The 19,563-nt window shown below is 50.4% G+C and overlaps 1 protein-coding gene across 6 annotated transcripts in view; it reads right to left on the bottom strand.

Annotated features, from left to right (window-relative positions):
- The window catches only part of ELMO1 (engulfment and cell motility 1), a 472,430-nt gene that overhangs the window by 333,387 nt on the left and 119,480 nt on the right, over nt 1–19,563 (bottom strand). The gene's annotated exons all lie outside the window — the stretch shown is intronic.

Below are 19,563 nucleotides of genomic sequence, written 5' to 3'. Positions count from 1 at the left end.
GTCACAAAGCATCCAGAACACACCTGCTGTGGTGTGGGCCACCTACCCACTGGTACCAGACGGGCCTGATTCGACCTCTCGCTTCTCCACTAACAGCTCTGTCACCTGGGCACTGGGCACAGCACCTGGCACATAGCAGGCACTCGGTGACTATTCAGTAAGCGAACGCACGCACGGGCCAGCCCCCCTGGGCCTGCATCACCGCTGCACGGAGACAGGCACACCGGGACCGCACGTCATGGGGACTGCACTGGACAGAGCTCACAAAGCCCGTGCCCGGCCCGAGGAAAGGACTCACGGCACCACACGTGAAGAAGAGGCTGCACCGGTGCTGGGCTCCAGGAACACAGAAAACACACTGAGAAGGGGGAGGGGACTCAGCCGAAGCCGCTCCGGTCGGGCCTTTTTGTTCCCATCCACCCGGATTCTTCGTCCTTTCTCTTTTCCCCGGGGTCACAGCTGTTTTGGCAGTCTTGAGAGCCTATGGCACTCTTCTCTGAAAAATGTTTTGAAATGCATGAAATAAAATACACAAGCTTGCCAAGAAACTAACGATTACCCAGATGCTTTAAAAACTGCATCGCGGTGATGTATATGCTGCTTCAGCAGTGCAGGTACGAGCAGACTTTTCCCGGAGGGAGCCGGGCATGTGAATACTGAGAGCGCTGCAGCCCAGAATGTCTCTGTTGAGGCCCCACGGCACACACGGGCGTGGCGGTGCCCCCATCAACATGACTCACAACACCGAGCGGCAGCCTGGACTCGGCCCACAGGCTGACCCCTGCATTCATGCACGGAACGACGAGATACATCACAAGGCCTAATAACCAGCATAACTTCCAATGCAGTCTAATGGTTTTCAAGGACATTCAGTGGCAGCACTAAAGGCGAAGGACTACGGTGTCCACCAGTTCACATCGGCACAGACACCGCTTACACACTGTGGCTGTTGTCCCCACGCATCATCAAAGTAACGCAAAATGTGCATTTCTTACAGGTATACCTTTCTTTCTCTCTAGACACATTCAGGGACCTTAGGTCCAACAGTAGGCTCGCACCGTTCTTAGAAGAAAATCCAACTTCTGCGGTGGTTTCAAAGCCCCAGCCTAAAGCAGCAGCCCCGGCCACCTCCACAGCCATCCTGCCTGCCCCTCCTCCCACCTGGGCTCGGCATCCTGTTTCCTTTGGCTCCCTGAATGCCAAGCACGTCCTGAGTTGGGGCTTTCAGACCGGCTGTTCCTGTCCCTGCAGCACTGGGATCTGCCTCCTTGTTACGCTCAAGTCTTAGCTCAAATGTCACCTCTTGGGAGAGACAGTCCCTGATGCCTTACAGCGCTCTTGGCCAATGCCCACGGCTGGGTGTCTGGGGCCCTGCAGGCAGGAACAGATGGTCCCGGAGCTGGCGCAGCCCTGACGTGAAGACCAGCACCCAGACACGACCTTGGGGAGCACAGATCCAAACAGCAGAATGACTACCTGAGACCCAAGGTCTAGTCTGTTTCCCGGGGCTCGCATAGTTGGAGGAACACGGGCCGTAAGTCCCCGATTCTGAAAACCATGTTCGCCCTCCTATCGCCTTATTTCATTTACATCTGGTTATTTGTAAACCTGAACCACAGGGCATTCTTCCTTCCCTTCTCTATCCTACGACCTCCCGCCAATCAGTGGCTATTTATTTCACGCCTATGAGGAGGCATAGGCATCATTCAACATTTTCTCTTTAGAATTAAGATACATTTGCTCACGTTCCATTATCGATCCACATTCACCAGGGTGTCAAAATGCAAAGGAAGCCTACGACATCCCCCTCTCCTAAGCCACAGAGTCAGGCTGTCCTAACCCAGAAGCCCAGCCACAGCCAGCCCAGGCGTCCACAGCGCCCGAGCTCCCAGGCTCCGAGACTGTCCAGAACCAGCCCCGGAGCTCAGGGGTTCCAGCCCTAAGAGGAAGGGCTGTGCTCTGGGAAGGGGCCGGACAGAGGCCCCAGCAGAGCAGGGCTCCCAACAGCACGCACGCACGAGAGAACGACTGGGCTCCCGCCAGAGGTCCCTCCCTTCTGTCGCTCTCCTCTCTCTCCACGCACAGGGCGGGGAGTGCGAGTTTGAACAGACTTTTCCAGAGGAGTGAGCAGGGATGACAGAGGCAAGAGAGGAAATTACACAGGCAAACCTCTGAAAGCATGACAAACTCATCACCCGCCCCTGAGCTTTCTCCTCCTTTCCCCCGGAGCACGCACACCGCACCGGGACGTCCAGGCCCCATCTCCAGAGGCTGCCCTGCTGCGGGCACCCACCCTCCGGGCTAAGCAAGCACCAGCAGGGCAGGGAGCACTATAAAGGCCAGTCTGATGCAACGAGGACGGCCGTGCTCCTCCAGCGCTGACCCAGATTAACTGCCGGAGAGGGCATTTCTTTTGCAGACTTAGTCTCTGTCGTAGATGAGTCTCCGTCTACGTTGTGCGTGGGCCCAGGCTAATCAGGCCACTTTGGAAAGCAGCTGGGCAATAGCTAGCGAAGTTTTTTTCTATTTTTAACTGAATGGCAGTGCCTTTTCAGTTTTTTTTTGACAGTGCCTTTAGTTTAGAGATGTAATTTGAACATGTGTTTTTTTAAATGATAATTCACAAGCTTTGGTATTTGATTTACTTATATTTTAAAAGATTCTACTTATTTATTTTTAGAGAGAGGGGAAGGGAGGGAGAAAGAGAAGGCGAGAAACACTGATTGGTGGCCTCTCATGTGCACCAGGGCCACAACCCAGGACCAGACCCACAACCCAGGCAGGTGGGCTAACCAAGAATAGAATTGGTGACCTTTTGGTTTGTGGAACAACACCCAAGCAACTGAGCCACACCAGTCAGGGCTCCAGCTTTGGTATTTCAAATGTCACTTATTAAACATCTCCTAAGGAATCACAGCATTTCAGAATACTGCGATACCCCTGTTGGTACATGACCAAGTTGGGCCAAAGGTGATTTTTATTGTTTAAATCAGGAAGCTAGTTAGGGGCCCTGCTGAGAGCTGGAACTCCGACGTTCTGACTCCTCCGACGCACCCTCATTAGGGGGTGCTGACGGGAAGTCTATATAATGAGGTAGACAGGAATGAAGTGTCAGGCTATGGATGGCCTTGACTTTAAGCAGAGCTGAAAACCAAGGATAAGAATCCGGCAGAGGAGGCAACAGCCTCTGCATTCTGTTCCACAGGAACTGTCCAGCGGGGCCATGTGGACACACGTACAAGGTGCGCACGGCAGCACTACTGTTCCTCACGCCCGGGCTGGGCACATGCCTGCTCACCGGTGGCGGGACAATGGAGAAACCAACCGTCCTTTCCTCGTGCCGTGGGGTGTTACACGCAATCCATCTAAACATGTAACTTTGAATGAAAAATTAAATCGTAAAAGGTTACCTACAGTATGATAGCGATGATTTAAATGAAATACTCTCTGTATTATTATTCGTGAGCACCACACATAGGTAGAAAAGCTGTGAAATATTCATGAGAAGGATAGACACCCATTTCAGGCAAACATGTGCTTCTGGGAGGGCAGAAATCAACAGAAGGAGAGGAGGAGGCCGGACCTCCGCTGGGCGTGCGCACTGATACCAAGATGACCTGAAGCAGAGGCCGGACACGAGCACCTGTTAACCCCAGATGGCTGGGCCTAGGGGTGCCACTCACTCCATTTTCTGTTCCTTTTCTGTTTAATACTTGACCTATTTCATGATTAAAACAGTTTAAACTACTATTCAAATGAATTCTGCTTTCAAAAACAGGATCCCCAGTGCAAAACTCATCTGTCTGCATCGAAAGCGGCGGTTGGCTGCCTTACGTCTGTGAATTACTTGGTAATGAGGGAACAATCAACGGTAAACATATACTTAAAACCCATGTGCTGACTATAAATTAGCCTTGCACAATCCTGCTCTTCTTTCCCCGCCAACAGTTACATTCTTAAAACAACCAAAGTGAAGTCTTTTTTTTTTAAAAAGTGCCTATTAGTCAAGGCAGCGGTTTTCAAATAATGGAGTTCTTTTGTTCTGCAGAGGAAAAAAAATCCCTCAGATGATGCCTCAGAGCCCAAAATAGACAAAGCGGTATTGTATTAATAGGAATATGCTTTATGGGCTTAGGTTTGTAAATATAACTTATTAGAATAATCAGCAGCAACAATGGGGCCTCCTAGTAACCTAAAAACCCCGTATCTGGAATTATAGATGATCATTACAGTAACATGACAAGCATCTACACTCACGTTGGTTTTGTGCCTTGCTATCCCATTCCATGTGGAGAAAATCTGGAAACGTTCACACCGTGTGCCAGCTCTCGCTCACGGCTGCGTCACGAAGGACCGCCACCCACGGACCTTGGAACCACACAAATGTGCGACGTCACGGTTCCTGTGGGTCAGGAGTCCGGCAGGTTCAGCTGGGCCCTCTGCTCGGGGTCTCACGAGGCTGACATCCCAGTGTCAGGGGGCCGCCTCCTTATGCAGAGGCCTCTTTCAAGTTCACTCCAGGTGTCGGCAAATCCTTTTCCTGTGGTTGTAGGTGACTCAGACCCCTCTTTCTTCCCGAGTTATCTTAGTGAGCCACTGACCAGGGACCGCCCCCCCAGGCTCTTTACTCTGTAGCCCCTGCACTCCACACTTGGTGATCTCTCTATTCTCAGGGCCAACCAAAGGACAGCTCCTCGTCACCACTTCTCCTTCTCTGAAAAGGTCCCCTGATGAACTCAGGGCCACCATGATTAACCCAAGGTCAACCTTAACACAAGGTCAGCCTCAGCTTCATCTGCAAATCCCTTGGGCGTGCAACACGACAGGGTCACAGGAGTGATGTCCCAGCACAGCCACAGGTCCAGACTGCCCTGGAGGGGAGAGGGTAGCGGCGGGCCTGGAACCAACACCCAGCGTGACCACCGGCGAGGCCATCTGGAGTCCCGCCCACCACACGTGGCCTGCCGCTGTCTCGGGTGACCGTTTTAGCAGCTTATCTTGAAATCTTCGTAGTTTCTCCAGATGCTTGGAAAGGTGTCATTTAAAATACTTTTTCTTGGTGAAGGGATTAAACAAAGGAAAAAACCCTCATAGACAAAGACAACAGTAAGGTGGTCATCAGAGGGAAGGGGGTGGGGGAGGAAGAAGAAGGTAAATGAGGGATAAATAGTGACGGAAGGAGACTTGACTTAGGGGGTGAACACTCAACACAACACACAGATGTTGCATTATAGAACTGGACCCCTGAAACCTATATAATTTTATTAACCAATGTCACCCAAATAAATTCAATTAAAAAATAAAAATAAAACACTTTTTTGTTTCCAAATCAGTATACATAATCCCAGCTTTTATTCCTTATAATGAATATTGGAAGTCGGGTGGAAAGCACCCAAGAATTATAGAAAGGAACAAAATCAGGTTCTCCTCTGTGTCTGGACACCTGACAGACATGCTCCCAAGCCAAGAAGCCCGAACGCTCCGTGATGTGGTAAGAGCCAGCACACAGGTGCGACAGCAGGGAACCTGCCGAAACAACTTTGCTGGAGTGCGTGGATCGTGCCTGATCTGAAATAACGCGGTGCGATCTTTCCAGTCAATGACACGCTCACGAGCAGGATAATTACAGGCACAGAGACGAAAGAGAGGAAGTGCTTCGTGTTCAAGTCTGCTTCAAGTCGGCGTAACCCGGCAACTTCCATTACTAATAATGAAGCTATTAGTACAGCTCACGGTGACTTTTCATTCATGCTTAAAGAGTTCAAAATAATATTTTAAAAGGTCGTATAAATCAAATACGTCTGCAGTTCCTGAACCACCTGTAAAACTCCCTGACATGGAACTTTCTTCACAATAATATGGAAGATCTCGGTTTCATTTCCAGACGGGACACTCGGACGCCATGTGACCTAAAGCCTCAAAACCCCTAAGGCCCCTGGGAGCCCTAAATGCTTCAATGAAATCACCCATGAAAGTGGCTGGACCCTCAGTCAAGGGCGGCCGCACCAGCCTGGGAGATTTGGGTGTCTTTGCTCATTGCTCGACTTCCACTGGTGTTTCGTGGGGAGACAGTGAAGGAATGGGCACATTAGCATCGTTTTGAAAAGAAAACAGAAGCAAAAGAAGGGGGGCCATTCATCTAAAGGTCTGAACAAAAAGAACTGATCTAAAGCTTGAGTCGAACATGTTCCGGCCGTTCAGGAAGTCGGACAGAAAAGTAGGAAGCATGACTCACTGAGACGTGACCACGGGCCGAGAGCCTCGCGGAGCGTTTGGCCTGCATGATCCTGTTTGACCTTCAGCACGCAACGGAGCAGCAGAGCAGATTAACGGACCTGTTCAGATGCCCGCTATGTACCAATTAATACGTGAGTTATAAAAGAATGTATATGCTATGATCCCATTTTACAAAACTACATGCACACCCAAACCCAAATACACTAAAATGTATATATACTAAAATGTCAGTGGTTTTCTCTGAGAAGCAAGATTCTGATAATTAACAATATTTTGCCTCTCTGCTTTTCTTCTGTCTACAAGGTGCTTAATCTGTGTGTGGAAATGTTTTAAATGAAATTTCAGATTGCGTGTCTGCTTAGGATCAGCAGTACTGAGGGGAAAAAAGGATGCTTTATACAAGTTGCATTAAATTAGTGAGGTGGTGCCTCATTTGTTTAGTTTGTTTCTTTGTTTGTTTGTTTGGTTTTTTGGTATTTAAAAATCTGAACCTAACTCCAGTGCTTGGAAGTCTCAGGTTGCAAGAGAGAGACCCTCTGATCACAGAGGAAGAGAAAGAAGAGTAGAGAAACAGAGGAAGAGAAATGTTTTAAAAGGTAGCCGATAGTTCAATCAAGAAGATACCAATGAGGGAAGAGGGAGTGAAAGAAAAAGGAAGTCAGAGACAGAAAAAAAGGAAGGTCAGGAAGAAAAAAGGGCACAGGAAAAGGAAAACTAAACACCAGGGAGCCAGAGAACGGGAGAGGAAAAACCCCTCTCAGGAGGAAGCTGTGTCTTCCTCTTCATCTCTACACGAAATGGAACGTCTTAAACAAGATCGCAATGAATCATCTTTAAAGCACTTTTTGTTTTTCTGTATTTTTCCTCTGTAACAGGGAGACGTGAATGACAAGAGCTCTGAGAGCCAAGGTCACCCTGACCCGTGCCAGCCCCAGAGACTCGGGAGGACTGCATTAACCCGCCAGGCCTTTCTCCTCGGTCTCGGCTCCAAGCACAAAGCCTGTCCTTGAAAAAATGAAGAGTGGGTCCTGGGTTGTAAGGGCCATAAATGGCACCAAAACACTCACTTTTATTTTTGAACTCCAATCTGCAGGGCTGGTACAGGAAATGAACCAATTTCCCCAAAAGTTGGAGTCCAACGAAGACAGCTTGAGTAGCAGCGGGGCTCACAAAGGCCCGCTAAGTGACCCTGAGCCCCTCCTCGGTTTCCACGGCTGTCCTCTCGGCTGCACCCTGCCCAGGAGGAGCCCGCCACCCCTCCTCCGTCCGCCTCCTCCATCACTGTGAAAACCTGTCTCGCTGCTGCCCTAGGTGTAAGGATGGACCCTTGCTCCCCTTTCGCTTTCTCTAGCTTTTCTCCTTCCTCTTAGCTTACAGAGTTGAAGCCTAGCAGAAGTAACAGACACAAAACAGTAAGCCTGTGGACAGCTTTTCCCCAAAAGAGAAAAGTAAAGACTGGTTTAATGAAAAATCCCCAAAGCTCCTTGCTACTCCTCCCATGGAGGGGCGGGGCCCGCGCCCTCTGCCCTGGACCCGGGGCAGGCTAGGATGGCTTCCAGTGGGAGCACCGCGGAAGGTTCTGCGGAACTTCACAGGCTAGGGCATCACGTGCTGTGCCGGGCCCTTCTGCTTGGTTCTCCTGGAGCATGGGCCTCAGGGAGCTTCTTGGAACCCGGCCACTGTGCGGGGAGGACACCCTAGCCGCATGGAAAGGTCATATGCTGGCACTCGAGTGTACAGTCTCAGCTGACCCCAGGAGTCAGACAAAGTAGGGAAGAAGCTTCCAAGGGGCTCCGCCCCAGGCACGCCTATGTCTGCCCGGAGGAGACTCCAGACCTCGTCCAGCAGGGACGAGCCGCCATTCGTGCTTTGCAGGGTCCAAATACCTGCCCACGGGATCGGGGGCCAAACTCACCGTCTCCAGGGACAGAGGGTTTGTTTCTACTAAGTGGGGGGTGTGGTTTAACGCAACAATAGGGAACTGGAACAATGGAGATCAAACAGTGATCACACAAGAGTTTTTCTGTAACATAACTCTGAGCACTGTGGGAAAAAAAGGGTGGGCAATCTACAAGCCAACGTCACCAAAATGTCACATCCAGAAAACAGCCGCAGGTGCTCTGCCCTTCCTGGGGAGTGCGTATCCCTCCCCAGCTCTGTCTCCTGTCCTTCCACCTCACCATCTCACTTTCTTCTGTTTCTCCTCCTTCTGGCCTTTGTTCTGCCCCTGGGTCACAGGCGTACGGTCGTAGTGGGTACTCATTCTTTCACTAAACGAGAACATTAATCAAGCGCCGTCCAATATCTATCGGGGTAAACAAAGGCGAGGAGACCTAACCTTGTGGCCCTGCAGAGCAAAAGGTGTAAAAAAGTGTTTTTCAAACCATGGGTCGCCACCATTAACAGTCAGGATTTCATCCTCAGGGATCCCAGCAAGCATTTGCAAGCCATACAACAAAAGACAAAACAATAGACTAAAAATAACAACAAATAGGCATTCCCATTAGAATGGTGACTATTGTTTCACGAATCTTTGATGTTAACTTTGACACACACACAGAATATATATAGCGTCTCCGTCTTAAAACTTTGAGAAATACTCTAATAGCTATCCAAAAATAACCATAAAAAACACGACGGGATTGCGTTTAGGAAATTTGTAATTAACTTTCTAGCATTGGAACACTTCGTAAGAGTCACAGAGCTGCTCTGTGAACTAGTCCCTTCTAATAACAGGGTGTCCATTGTTTACTGTCGTCAGCTCTGTTCAGAAGGGGTGTTCTGGAGTTTCTGGGGTCGTGTTCCGTAAACACGTGGCACATGTGGAGGAAACCCGTGGGTCACTCATTCTGCATCTGCGCCCACACGGGCCAGGGGTTCAGGAGTGGAGCCAACCTAGCCACGGGTTTAATGGCTGAACTGGAGCGCGTGGAATTACCACGACCTCTGGCACTGATCTTTGCCTACAATTCTGGGAGCAGGCGTCCCTTCCCAGACCCAAGCCAGGGAGCCCAGGCAAAAAGAGTCAGCTGCCCGCATAATCCTGGCAGCGCAGCCCCCTTCCAGCAGCCGGTGGTGAGCGTTAAATAACAAGTCATAAAACCCACCGGCCTCTGAGTAATGCTGGTGGCAGGCGGTCCGCTCGTCCCCCCTGCCCCCTCTCGCTCCTGTGACTCAACGCAGCCTGTCGTTTTTCCCTTCGTCCTGAAATAAGCACACACTCTTCCAAGTCAGGGGAGCACCGAATGATTTCAAGTGAGGGCTTCCATCCAATTCCCAATCTCTAATTAGAAAATCCTAAAACCACCCCCAAAATGTTTTCAGAGTAGACATCAGATCAGAGAGCCCACTGCCAATTCAGTTTGAGTCACCGAGACCAAAGCCACCCGGATAGAGGTGGGGTGACAGCCCCTTAAAAGGCAACAGCAGGCTGAAGGCCAGGGCTGTGTAACTCCTGAGGCGTGTGTGTGTGTGTGTGTACGTGCACGTGTGTGTGGATGTGTGGGTGCATGTGTGTGCGTGTGTGCATCTCAGAGTCCACCAGATGGGCCAGGTGGACTGACAAAGAGCTGGGGAAACCCCAAAGCAGTCCCCCTCGTCCTGCCCCAAACAATATCCAAGGAACCGGACACCCAGGGTGGCGCGTGGCTACCACCCTGCCCTTAGGCTCAATGCCTGCCTTTGTCTTCAACGACCAAGTTGGGAAAAATCCAGTGTGTTGTTTTTTTTTTAAAGATTATTTATTTATTTATTTTTAGAGAGGGAAGGGAGGGAGAAAGAGCGAGAGAGAGAAACATCAATGTGCGGTTGCCGGGGGCCATGGCCTGCAACCCAGGCACGTGCCCTGACTGGGAATCGAACCTGCGACATTTTGGTTTGCAGCCCGCGCTCAATCCACTGAGCTACGCCACACAGGGCCAGTGTGTTCTTAAAGGAAATATTAAACATGTTTTGATTCCCGACTTGAAGAAACTAAAAACGTAAGGTCTAGAGCAGGGGTCCCCAATGTCCAGGCCTATTAGGAACCAGGCCAACACAGTGGGAGAAAAGCTTGAATGTAATGCACTTAAATGCACTTAATGCATCCCAAAACCATCCCCCGCCCCCAGTCCATGGAAACATTGTCTTCCACGAAACCTGTTCCTGGTGCCTAAAGGTCTGGGCCTGCTGGTCTAGAGGATGACAAGAAGACAGTCTTGGTGGACCTGTGGCAAGCTGCGACCGACTGAATGTTTGCACGCCCCCGAGTTCATTTGTTGAGTCTGAAGTGCCCAGTGATGGGGTACGAGGAGGTGGGGCCTTTGGGAGGTGACTGGGCCATGGGAGTGGAGCCCTCACTATGGGACACAAGTCCCTCTGAAGCCCCTTCTCCCTTCCTCCTGGAAAGGGCAGAGTGACCAGACGGTCACTTACGAACCCGGCCGCGGCCCTCACCACGCACGGGATCAGCCGGCCCCTTCTGCACTCTGGACTTCCAGCCCCCGGAACGGTGAGGAATAATTCTGCATTTCTGTTGTTTATAAACCACGCAGCCTATGGCATTTTGTCATAGCATCCCAAAAGGACTGAGACCCAAGCAAACACAAGATGAAACATTTCAAAGCATTTTTCCCTGTCGGTTAAAATTCTTGCTCCAGCCTCTGTCGTTAGTGGCTTGCTCTCCCCGTCTGTGCGTGTAATTCTGATGGGAAAGAGTTGCATTCAGTTGTTCCTTGGTTATTGGAAAATGTGTCCCCACAGTGGAGTGTGACTACTGAAAATGTCTCTTCGTTTAATTAAAAAAAAGACAGAGAGAGAGAGAGAGAGAGCACGTAGGAGGTTGGGGAGAGAATGCCAACAAGGTTTCTAAGTCATCGCCCACGGCTTCCTTCTTGGAAACGCGAAAGACTGCATTTAAGCCCAGGATTCTCTCTCCTCTTGTGTGACTGCCGCGACCACGGAGCAACTGTCTGAAATAAAACACTGGGGGTGAGTGAGCCACATGAAAATTCATGGGTCCCCCAGAATGGAAGAAAGTAAAACTCACTTTCTCAGACCTGAACAATCACGTAATTTGAGGAAAATGACTCTCACAACTACAGTTTGGTTCGTAGAGGTTGTTTTTTGCTGCAGTGAAAATAAAAATGATAATGCTGACTCAGATATTGTGTTACAGTGTATCTGCATAATGGCGATTTCTCCGTACAATATAAGGTACCAAAGGGTCTCTTACTTTTCCCTCCCAATTGCTATTGCTGTGAGTTGGAGACAAATTCCTAAAGCTGAGCAAGTTCTCGGAGAGACGCCACTTATTCTAAATAGGGAGTACTTGAATCCATGGGACCAGGTTTACGTATCATTTTATGAAATCTCGTGAAGTTTTAAAAAATTTTAGTTGACATCCAACACAGTACAGGTATTGTGTGAGTGTACATAAGTGTGTACGTGTGTCTGTTTATCTTTTTATCTTTTTGAAAAAGATAATCAGCTTGGGAGACTGGGAGCCAACTGGAAGTTTCTAACACTGATGGAAGGCTCTCTCGAAGAGCAACGTTAAGATGATTTATTCACTCTACCATCTCCCCATTGTCAGGAATATGAAAGGGTACGCGCAGAGTCTGGAAATGGAATGGACCGACGACCCACACAGTGTATTATACAACTAACTGCACTTTTTAACTTGCAAGGGAAACCACGTCACATCAAATCAACAGAAAACCCTCGAACACCTACACCGTGTGTTCAGGAACCGTGTTAGACACTGGAGGGGGCCCAGAGGTGGAGACACAGTAAGGCACTTGGGATCCAGCTGATGGGAAAACACAAATTAGCTCACAAAGAGTTAAACAACAGCTCAAGGCCACAGTAAAGGTCCAGGTCCTAATTAGGAAGGAAGGGAGGGAGGGAGGGAGGGAGTGAAGGAAGGAAGGAAGGAAGGAAGGAAAGGAAGGAAGGAAGCTAAGACAATAAACTAAAGAGACAGTAATTCCTGTAGCAGCAGAGGGAAAAGGAAGAGTTTTGGAAGAGGACTGAATTAAGAGCCTCTTCTCAGAAATGGGTTAAGATGATCTCAGATGAGTAGCCGTGGGTTCTTCCCTCTTAAACCATGTCGGATGGCAGGGAGAAGAGAGTCAGCTGTGCTGAAATAACAATCCTATCAGTGACACTGGTCGCTGCCAGTGCACGTCTGCTGCTAAGGCTCATGTCCATGGAACAAGGACATGCCATGTCACATCTGCATCCCGAGTACCTAATCTAGTACCCGAAACATGGTGGGGGCAGGGTGCTGAGTACCAGGTAGAGCTACCCTGGGGAGACAGGGCAAGGTTTATTTGCAAAACACCAAGGCAGTTTGTCTAAAGCTAGGTGGACAAGAAAAAGACAGGATAATTCAGAATGGAGATGTGGACTGAACTCTGGTACACCTGCGTGGCCAGGTCAGGTAAGCAAGTTGGACCCCCTTCTCTCTCTCGGCAACAGCAGAAACCAGTCAGAAAGATGCCCCCAGTTCAAGGGCACACAGGCTGACGAGTCGGTGAGAACTCACAGGGTGAGTTTTCCTCGTGCCCAGGAATGGGGGGCAAGAGCCAGAGGCTCCTGTCACTTCCAGCGGAGGGTGAGTGGCGTTCAAACATGGTGCTGCAGGCACGCACGCTGGAACCCCAGCCTTGACTCTCAATCTCTAGACTGGAGACTGTGATCCCCATTTAATCTGAGAGCAGCCCCTTTGGAAGACAGAAATAACCCTGGTGGAAACGACACAGCTTTACTGTCTACAAAACACAGCACAACCTGGCCGGGTAGCTCAGGTGGTTGGAGCAGTGACCTGATAAGCCAAGGTTGTGGGTTCGATACCTGGTCAGGGCACATGCAAGAATAAACCAATGAAGCATGGATAAGTGGAACAACAAATCTCTCTCTCCTCCCCACCTTTCTCCCTTCCTCTAAAAAAAAAATCAAGAAAAAAATGAAAACTACAGCATGACACAACTCTATAAATACACTAAAATCATTGTATTGTACACTGCAATTGGGTAGATTTTATAGTGTATATCTTGATAAAGATGTTTTTAAAAATAAAGCAGAAAAGCTCATATCTTACCTAAACAATTTCTTCATGTATACTGAATGGGTCCAAAAATCCAGTATCAGATTATAAACCTCATTGACTCAAAAATCTTATTCCCAGTAATATTTTCAAACATGACCCCCATCCATCATCAGTTGGTATCAACCTAGCCCACCGCTAGTCTGACAACTCTGAGATGAGAACTGTGTCTTATCTTACTCACCTCAGCACATATTTAACCATAAAATCTGAGCAAATCAATTCCCCCCCTTGCACCTTTATGCCTCAATCTACAGAAAAATATTACAGATGTTTCTCTATATTTTTATCAATGAATATTAGGCAGAAAACTTTTATTATATTCTAATTACAAGTGCCGAAAAAGGAAGTTAAAATTAGAAATGACAATAAGGTAACTATGTATCCACGCTTTAGCAGGCTGTGCACATCAACAAATGTATCAAGAACACATCTCTGTGGAAATCAAGGGAAGGAGCTGCAGCCTCCAACTGCAGGGCACCACCGTCACCCCTCACCCAGATGTCAAGGAGGTGCAGCTTGTGAAGGCAGGCGTTCCAAGAAGATTCTTATCTTCCTGGTTCTATCTGCTGCCCAGCATTCGATGTCCGTCTCTACACACGTTTCACAATACCCTTGCGTTCTTCTCCTCTCCATAGTGAGCTGTCTTCGGAGCGTTCCTGGCATATTCTAGCACTCTTCCAATAGGCTGCATTCAGACTCATCGATCACAGGGGGCCAGTCTACAGTCCAAACCTTCGTGGTCAGGTTCAGCTTAACACCCTCTGAAGGCTTCCCAGCACCGTCAGGATCAAGTTCAAAGTCCCGAGCATGGCCTTATGAGGCCTGAAACACTAGGGCTTGCGCCAAACTCTCCAGCCTCACATCTTGCCCATGTTTAGGGCCTTCCCGCCTCCCCCAGTCTGTCTTCTTAGATCTCTGCCTAAGTGTCGCCTTGCTCCAGGCTGAATGAGGTCTGGACGCTCCCATTTGTCCTTTGTGGCACTTCCTGTGGTAATTGGTTAACTTGGGGTGGGCACCAGTTTGTCCTTCTCCCGCTCCGGACTTCAGGGATGGAGCGCCGCGGGAGCCTGGCACACACAGGAAGTCAGCACGAATTTGCTGTATCGACTCCACACGTTCTGGGCTTTCTCCTCCCGGCGCGACTGCTCCTTCCTGACGACAGCCCTGCCTGACCGGGTGGGAGAGCCAGGCCACTCCACCCGTCCAGCAGAGCCCAGTGCTTCCCAAAGGCTGGTGACCGGCATCCAGGCAGCTGACGGGACTTGGAGCATCCCCCAGAGAAGCCAGGCTGAGTCACAAGCCAGAGGAGAGAGGGTTCAGCAACCAGGCACAGGCGAGCGCGGAGTCTTTGACGGAGGAGACGGCAGGCGTGAAAGAGGCCGGGGACAGAGAGGAGCCCTGGAGGGAGGGGCCCCGGGAGAGCTGAAGGGACGGGGCACGGGGAGAAGCAGGCCCGCTCTCCTCCGCCCGTTCCTGCCCGCTGAGAGCCAGTCCCGGCGGCGGGAGCCCGGGCCTGCAGGTGACAGCCCGTTCTGCCCACGCCTGGCCAGGGCGCGCTCTGCCGAGGCAGCCACAGAGGCTTCTGTGGGACAAATGCAGAAGCTCTCATAGTCCGAGCACGTGCCGGGTGAGGAAACCCACAGCGTTCCGGGGCTCACACGGAAATGCCCGTCCTGCCGAGAGCGCTCTGATCCAGAGTCACTGAGTCCTGCGGAGGCGGCCCGGGTGGCCACCTCCGGCCCCAGGTAGCTGTGGAGGCAAGAGGGCAGGGGCACGTGGCACCAGGCCCCAGCGCTGCCCCTCCTGGGGACCAGGGGCAGGGCCGCTCCCCCGGAGAAGACACGCCTCAGCCTGCATCGGATTTTGTTCAGTGGTGGTGGCCGGGAGGCGTGTACGTGTTTGTGTGTGCGCATGCCTGTGTGTGTGTGTAACTTTCTTCAAGAAAGAACACGTTCCGAACGCGTCTTCCTTAAAACACTTAACATACAACTCTTGTCTTTACTCTCCTCAGTCCCCCAGTGTAATGATTTTTAGCAATTATCAAACATGTCTGACCCCAAGCCAGGGTCAAAACTAACACCATCCATGCATGGCATATGAATGTACATGAAACAGGTATTTTAGAAAATGACATGCTAATACACTCTGATCTTTTCCTACTCGGTTTGATTCTATTTTAATGCTCTTTCAACCTACCTAATTGATTTTATACCCACTAATAAGGGATAAGCCGCAATTTGAAAAAAACTAGTACTACCTCTAGTATATCATATAACTATCAGTTAAAAACAGTTTTACACTTTCCACGTTATACTCCAAGCAGAAGAGAACTCCCCCTTTCCCAGTAATACCCCAGACCCCACAAGGTTACAGCCATGGGGTGTCAAAGACGAGCCGAGGGGGCCCGAGAGGCCTCGGGCGGGGGCACACCCCCCCCCCCCGCCCCGCACACCGGCAGGTGCGGCTGCAGCAACCGCCTTGCCCTCCGTCAGTGGGCAGCCTGCGTCCGCCACACGACAAGGTGTGTTTGAAATGAAAACATGCAGGTATCGATTGGAACTGTTTTCATTACAGCACTCCTGAGACAGCCACACGACACACCCCCCCCTTCTCACTTTGTTTAGCCACCAACAGAGACACGCACTCCCGTGTCATCTGCCGCCGCTGAGAAGGGCCATGCGCAGTGTCTGCAGTGCTCAGACCTTCCCGCACAGCAACGGAACCGGGTCCCCGTGCAAGGAGAGGAGGCTCTGCTGCAGGTGTGTGCCCTCTGGGGCATCTCTAAGCCGCATCACTTGGTTCGGCAACGCTGATCAGTCTGGGTTAACGGGTCAAAGGTGTGTATGAATGGAACGCTTTTGCGGGAACTACGCGGCGGTCGAACGAAAACCGTTCACAGAGCTCCCCAGGGGGGTAACAGGATGGAAAGACCGATGTCCCTCCCCAGCACCCGGCACTGGGGTGCCTCCCAGTTGTGGCACAGTGCGGTCAGAAAGTCCTGCGGGTCCCACAGCGCAGCCCAGAGTGCGGGCCAGGGCTCCAGAGTCACACTTCCCCGGTCCTACCCCGCTGTGACTTACCCCCTCCCAGCCTCCGCAGGGCCCTCGTGAAGGGGAGCGGGTAACAACAAAGCCCGGCTCCAGGCTGACCGTGAGGATTCCAACACCGCCCACCGTCCACGGGACGCAGGCCGCTGGGCCCCGTCCCCCCGCACGTCTCCCACGGACAATAGGGGTAGCTGTCACCATCCGCCCAGTCACTCCCCGACCGGCCTGCCAGTGTGCCGACAGCCCACAGGAGGCGCTGCCTCCGAGGGGACGCATTTCCCGCTGGTCTCTCAGGGTCCAAATTCCGTCAGCCTCCTCCGGGGCCCTTCTGGATCCTTCTCTTCTGTTCTGTACAGTAGGCCCCGCCCCCCACCATTCCAAGGCCCCCCATGGATGCCTGACACCAAGGATAGTACCAAACCCTATGTACCCTACATTTACTCACACTCGTACACACCTATACTAAAGTATAGTTTCTAAGTTGGCCCAGTAAGAGGTTAACAGCGGTAACTAATACTGAAACACACACTATACTGCAATGCAAGTGACGGGAAGGTAGTCGCTCTCTCGCATCAAACTAGCACACATTTCTTTTCCCTTTTTCCCAAGGACAAAGGATTCATTTTTACCACAGACCCTAGAAGCTCGCCCTGTGATTTTTCCCTCCCCTTGAGAAGCCGAGAATTTTCACCTTTCACCTAAAGGAAGCACTTTCCAGCCGGCAGGTCTGAATTGCCAGCATCACCGTGCCCTGGGGCTGCTATTCAGTAAAATAAGGGTCAGTTGAGCTTAATAAGCACTGTCCCGAGACAGCTGACCCGGTAATCAAGGTGGCCGCTAAGGGACTAACGGGCGGAGAGCGCGGACTAAGGCATGAAGCACGTCCCAGGTGGGAGAGAGTGGGACTGCATGAGGTTCCACCATGCTTCTCAGAACTGCATGCAAATGAACACTTGCGAGTCATTTATCACCGGGATTCCCCATTTAACATTTGCAGACTGTGGTTGGCCGTGGTAACTGAAGCCAAGATTAAGGGCGGTCTACTGTTCAGTTCCTTCCTCTCCTTTCTCACGTGTGCCCAGCTAGACCTTGAGACACGCGAGTGCGGAGGGTGGAACACACTCATCTCACTAAGCTCTCTGGAGAGCCCAGGGTTCACGGCGTGACAGCTGGACTGAGCTCCACGTGGCTGAGTAGTCTCCTGACCTGGTAAGACATACCTGTTCCAGAGGGCTCACCACCCGCATCCGCCCCGGGATTCTGGGAAGCTCAGGGCCCGTCTGAGAGCCCAGAGCACCTAGGAAGCGAGAACTACACAGGAAGGGGCACTAATCAAACAACTCCACTTCTATCCTGAAGGTTCCTGGCCTCAGGTTTGCAGGAAGGGCCTGGATGAGGCATGATTATCTCCATTATTACAAAATAAGAACTTATCAAAATAAGATTCTCCCAAGGTAGGCAGATCACTGTACTTTTCCTAATTTATAAAGCAGGTCTTAGAAGAGGGAAATCAAGTACCATTCTGAAATCGTGGTGAGACTTCAATTGTCCACGTTGCCTGGTCTCCTAGACATCCCCCACCATGCCCCATGCTTTCTGGGTATCTACCTCCATCGTGCTTAGAATTAATGATGGCAAGACAACGGTCCCGTCTGCCTAATGGCCTCAGTGCAACTATTCTCCCTTAGACAATTCTACAAACCACCCTGAAGGCCAATGGAAATGGACTTGCCAGTCCCTAGTGAGTGAAAGATTACCTGCGACATGCAACTTCCTCCAAGTTATCCTCTTAAAGAATAAGGAAGCCACAGACTGCAGTTGGTAACCAAGTCCTGCAGGCTGTAACTTCCTGTGTTTCTTTTCTTACGGCAACTACTGTCAGGCCACTGGCTTGGTGTCAGCGAAGGGAGGGCATTACACATCCATCAGGGCCCGGGCAGCGGGCGGGAGGGCTGCTAGGTGGTGGCACAGACGGCACTGGAAGCGGACCCACCTGGGTCCACGCCCCGGCCTGACCACTGCCCCGCCGAACGGCCTGAACAGTTGCCTCATGGCTCTGGGTCTCCTGTTCCTCATGGTAAAATGGAGATAATGATACCAGCATCAGGAGACTGGAATGAAGATAGAGAACTGGAATGCATATCATTCCTGTTCAGAAGGCACATTCCACTGGAATATTTAAAGTGTACACAGAATTCACACAAATAAACAAGTAAGACCTCATCAAAGTGAAAACCTTCTGCACAGCAGAGGAGAACACTGACAGAATGAAAAAGCAAGCGATGAAATGGGAGACGGTATTTACAAACCATCCATCTGATAAGGGGTTAACATTCAACATATAGAAAGAACTCACACAATTCAATATCAAAAAACCAAACATTCCAACTTAAAAATGGGCAGAAGAGCTACACAGACATTTTTCCAATGAAGACATACAGTTGGCCAATGAATACATGAAAAGGTGTTCAAGATCGTTAATACTCAGGAAAATGCAGATTAAATCCACAATGAGAGTCCATCTCACACCAGTGAGAATGGCTATTACCAGAAAAAGCAGGGAGGGTGGAGTAAGGGTTGGCGTGGCAAGGATGTAGAAAAGAAGAGAATTCTCGCCCTGGCTGGCGTAGCTCAGTGGATTGAGCTCGGGCTGTGAACCAAAGCATTGCAGGTTCGATTCCCAGTCAGGGCACATGCCTGGGTTGCAGGCCATGGCCCCCAGCAACCAAACATTGATGTTTCTCTCTCTCACTCTTTCTCCCTCCCTTCCCTCTCTAAAAATAAATAAATAAAATCTTTTAAAAACAAATTAAAAAAAAAGAGAATTCTCATACTCATATACTGATTGACGGAAATGCAAATGGGTGCAGCCACGATGGAAAACAGTATGAAAGTTCTTCATAAAATTATAAACAGAACTAGTATAATAATGCAGAAATCCCGCTTTCTGGGTACATAGGCAAAGGAAATAAAAACAGGTTATCAAAGAGACACATGCACTGCCATGCTCACTGCAGCATTTACAATGGCCACGTGTCTGTCAGTACATGAGCGAGTAAGAACACGTGGTCTGAGGATTCACCATGGAGTACAACTCAGCCGAGAGAAAGAAGGACATCCTGCCGTTTGCAACCACACGGAGGAGCCCGGAGGGCGTTATACCAAGTGAGATGAGAAAGATGGATACAA

This window comes from Phyllostomus hastatus, unplaced genomic scaffold (assembly GCF_019186645.2).
Source record: "Phyllostomus hastatus isolate PE091 unplaced genomic scaffold, TTU_PhHast_1.1 phas_scaffold_78, whole genome shotgun sequence".
Taxonomy (NCBI): domain Eukaryota; kingdom Metazoa; phylum Chordata; class Mammalia; order Chiroptera; family Phyllostomidae; genus Phyllostomus; species Phyllostomus hastatus.
Note: the sequence above shows the minus strand (reverse complement) of the source record. Positions and strands in the feature narration are given on the sequence as shown.